At 39.7% G+C, this 4,703-nt stretch overlaps 1 protein-coding gene across 1 annotated transcript in view; it reads left to right on the top strand.

Annotated features, from left to right (window-relative positions):
• The window catches only part of Sumo1 (small ubiquitin like modifier 1), a 37,131-nt gene that overhangs the window by 874 nt on the left and 31,554 nt on the right, over positions 1–4,703 (top strand). The window lies entirely within an intron of this gene.

Genomic DNA, 4,703 nt, shown 5'->3' with positions numbered 1-4,703 from the left:
TAAAAAAAAAAAAAAAAAGCACATCTTTTGTTCTTTGATAATCAAATGACGCATTTAGCTTATATACACCCCCCCACCTCTCTTCCAGGTGTTCCTGGACTAATTTTCGAGGAAAGAGGAAAAAAAAAACTTTTCGTGTGGTGTACAATTGCAGAATATTTTCCGAAAGCTGTCAATTGCTAGTAAAATGCTGTGTCTCCGTAGTAGTGTCAAGGATTTGCATGGTATTTGCATTCAAATAGGAGTGACTCCTTCCCACCTAAATTTTTCTTCATCCTATTTTAGTGACTACCTTTGTGGTTAGTTTTTATATACATAAGGTTTTTGTCTGGTTTTCCTTTTGTTTGCTCAGATGACTTAGTTTTCCGAGTAGTTTCTGACTTTTCTTTAGTGATAATTCAGTAAACTTTTTCATTAAACTTCACAATGTAATTGAACTTTAAAAATTTATTTATTTATTTATTTATTATTTTTGAGACACGGATTTTCTGTGTAGCTTTGGCTTTCTAGGAACTCTTCTTTGTAGACCAGGCTGGCCTCCAGTTTATAGAGATCCGCCTGTCTGTCTCCCGAGTGCTGGGATGGAAGGCTTGCGCTGCCACAGGGTGGTTCTATTTTTATAGCCTGTCTACATTGTAGACTAGTTGTGGCATGGATTTACTTATTAGTAATCTGGATTAATCCTCTTTTGGAATAGAAATGACTTTATGAATAATTTGTTTGTGACAGTTGTTTACTTAGTTACCAGAAAGGAAAGATCAGCTGTAAATGCTTAAGTTTCATCAGCCTTCTATTTTGGAAGGAACTAGAAGGCATGTTAGCCTGATGAGAGAGCAACATAGAGAAAGAGTTCTAAGTTTTAGCATTAGTTTTGCTCTAGTTTGAACTCATATTATATAAGGATACGAAGAAAGAAAGGAGGACTCTAGGACACAGTTTTTCAGGGGATCTGCAAAGTCACACTATGCTGCTTGCTGTAGGACTCACACCTCACTGGTTAGTGGGGTTATTGGGTGTTGGACCTAAGGCCTCCCACATGTGCTTGCTAGGCAAGTACTTCATCCCATTTCTCCTTTTCCTTTGTTTCACTAAGTTGCCTAGGTTGGGCTGTAGCACAGTTTGCCTTTGAACTTGAACTTGGACTCCTCCTCAGCCTTGCATAGTTGCTGGGATTCCGGGGTTATTCTGTCACACCTAGTTGGTATGTGTGTATATGTGTATGTTTTTCTCATTCTTTCATGGATATTCAATGAAGTTTTTTAGAAACATGACAGAAAAATGGGACAAATCTTTCTTTGTAGCCTTTCCTGGCCTGGAACTCTCAGTTTCTCCTGTGTCTATCTCCTAAGTGCTGGGATTAAAGACGTCTACCTCCACACCTGACAAAACATTTTAATTGAGCTACACATTAAAGCAATTTGCATATGAAATAGTGCTGCTACTCTTAGAAATTTTGTCTTTAAAAAAAGTAATAGGGGCTGGAGAGATGGCTAAGTGGTTAAGAGCACTGACTGCTCTTCCAAAGGTCCTGAGTTCAAATCCCAGCTACCACATGGTGGCTTACAACCATCTGTAAAGATGATGCCCTCTTTTCGAGTGTCTGAGGACAGCTACAGTGTACTTACATATAATAAGTAAATCTTTTTTAAAAAAGTAATAAAAAATGTATGCTTGCTGGGCAGTGGTGGCACATGCCTTTAATCCCAGCACTTGGGAGGCAGAGACAGGCAGATTTCTGAGTTCGAGGCCAGCCTGATCTACAAAGTGAGTACCAGGACAGCCAGGGCTATACAAGAAACCCTGCCTGTCTCAAAAAAATACAAAACAAAACAAAAAAATGTATGCTAACATTTTAGGGATTATTTATTTATTTATTCAAGTCAAGGGTTTCTCTGTGTAGCCTTAGTTGTGCTAGAACTTGCTCTGTAGATCAGGTTGGCCTCAGGTCTGCCTGCCTCTGCCTCCCAGAATGTACACCAACACAGCTTGGTTGGGAGTGTGATACTAGATACTAGGACTGCTGCTTTAGGCTGATTGACTACAGTAATAGTAGTTCCCAGAACAAGTTCAGTATTGTTAACGATTTAGAGATAATGGTTAAGTGAATCCTTGCCTGTAAGAGGTTAATAAGTGAGAGTAGGAATCACTAAAAACTGTGTGTAATAGCAACAGCATGAGACTGAACTGTCTTCAGAAGGTAGCCTTAGAGTTTTTTTTTTTTTTTTCTCAAGTTGGGGGTGTAGATAGTGATAATGTGCTTGACTTGAATATAAGCATGCCCTGTGTTGTTAACTCCAGTACCCATGCACATTTTATTTTCTGAGGCAATTCTTAGAAGCTTTGTATCTTGTGCTTAAAATAGTCAAATTGAATAATAGTTTGAGCTTTTCTCTTTGTTTTGAAATGTTCTGTGTATCTAGGCTGACAGTGAGCTTTATGTTTATACTTTCCTGAGTGGTATACACAGGTGTATACCACTGTGTCTTGCTATAATTCCAGTTTAAAATGAGTGGACTTTTAGTGTCTAAAATAGATCACAATCTAATGCCTAAACCTTGAGAATTCACTGAAATTATGCAGGTTTTTAAAAAGAATTATGCAGGGTTTTTTTTGTTTTTTGTTTTTTAATTTATTTTATGTATATGAGTACACTGTAGCTGTACAGATGGCCATGAGCCATCATGTGGCTGCTGGGAATTGAACTCAGGACCTCTGCTTGCTCTGGTGCCCGCCCCCCTCGCCCTGGCGTAATACACTGTAGCTGTCTTCAGATGCACCAGAAGAGGGTGTCAGATCTCATCACGGATGGTTGTGAGCCACCATGTGGTTGCTAGGATCCAAACTCAGGACGTTTGGAAGAGCAGTCAGTGCTCTTACCCTCTGAGCCATCTTACCAGCACCCCCCCCCCTTTTTTTTTTTTTCAAGACGGTTTCTCTGTGTAGCCCTGGCTGTCTTGGAACTCACTGTCTTGGAACCAGTCTGGCCTCGAACTCAGAAATCCGCCTGCCTCTGTCTCCCAAGTGCTGGGATTAAAGGCGGGCACCACCACTGCCCAGCTGAATTATGCAGTTTTTTTTTTAAAAAAAGATTTGTTTATTTTATGAGTACACTGTACCTGTCTTCAGACACACCAGAAGAGGGCATCCGATCTAATTACAGGTGGTTGTGAGCCACCATGTGGTTGCTGGGAATTGAACTCAGGACCACTGGAAGAGCAATCAGTGCTCTTAACTGCTGAGCCATCTCTTCAGGTGCCCCCCTGCATTTTAAAGAAAGAATTTTAGGTCTCATCGTTGGTACATGATTGCCCAAAGGATGAGAATCATTCTATAACCCTTAGTAGAAATTTGTCTAACCTAATTTCACATTTCATCAAAAACAGAAGAATGTCAGAATAAGATTAATTTGAACCATTACTTCTCTTGTCTTATAGTCTAGTTAAAACTATTTTCCTGGGGCTGGTGAGATGGCTCAGCAGGTAAGAGCACTGACTGCTCTTCCAAAGGTCCTGAGTTCGGATCCCAGCAACCACATGGTGGCTCACAACCACCCGTAATGAGATCGGACGCCCTCTTCTGGTGTGTCTGAAGACAGCTGCAATGAATTACGCCGGAGTGAGCGGGGGCTGGAGCAAGCGGGGCTGCAGAGGTCCTGAGCAACCACAACAACAGCCACACACACGATGGCTCACAGCCATCTGTACAGCTACAGTGTACTCATACACATAAAATAAATAAAATAAATCTTTAAAAAAAAAAAACTATTTTCCTTTTTATACCAAATCATCAAAAGCAACTTGTCAGCCCAGTTGGGAATAACACTTCTAGAACCTGGCTGTGGAAGTGGGTCCTATATTAGTCAAATCCCAAAGGTCACCACAGATTCATGGAAAAGACCTACTTCATTTCTCAATAGGAGTTAAAAAGATTTGAGGTTATCTTTAGTCTTCCGCATGACTTGTATTTCTGCTGCTGTGATAGCATTAGTTTTTACAGAGTTCTTTATAGCTTGTTATTAATCTCTGCTGGTCTTGGTAACAGCTTGAATTTGCAGTAAAATAAATGGTTGTATGTTAAAATGTATAGCTGTGTATACCATTCATATTATAGAACATAGCAGTTAACTTTACTGTCTAGTTTGTGTTAGGATACTTTAAGTATTCTAGGAGAGGAGTGCTATATATCTGGTCATTCTCTTGGTTGCGATGTTGCTAGTGGATCTTGCAAACCGATTATAATGAAGCAGTTCGATTATAACATACAATATATTATCATAAATTATATTTTATAATATATTGAAACAGTATGATAATTTTGGTTAAAGTATTCACAGTTGAGTAGTTGGAAATTCGAAACTGTAAAACTTTTTTTTTGAGACAAGGTCTCTAACCCTGACTAGTCTAGAACTTCTATTATGTAGACCAGGATGGATTAAAGGTCTATACCACCACACTCTGCAAGTAAAACCTTTTTCAAATTGTGGTACTCCTGTATAGTTATGTTAGCTCTGTTATAACACATAATATTCCTTACATAGGTTTTTTTCTAGTTTTTTAAAAGGTATATTTCAGCCGGGCAGTGGTGGTGCACGCCTTTAATCCCAGCACTTGGGAGGCAGAGGCAGGCAGATTCTGTGTTTGAGGCCAGCCTGGTCTACAGAGTGAGTTCCAGGACAGCCAGGGCTACCCAGAGAAACCCTGTCT

This window comes from Mastomys coucha, unplaced genomic scaffold, assembly GCF_008632895.1.
Source record: "Mastomys coucha isolate ucsf_1 unplaced genomic scaffold, UCSF_Mcou_1 pScaffold14, whole genome shotgun sequence".
In the NCBI taxonomy this organism is placed as follows: domain Eukaryota; kingdom Metazoa; phylum Chordata; class Mammalia; order Rodentia; family Muridae; genus Mastomys; species Mastomys coucha.
The sequence above is the reverse complement of the archived record's forward strand: the minus strand, read 5'-3'. Positions and strand labels throughout refer to the sequence as shown.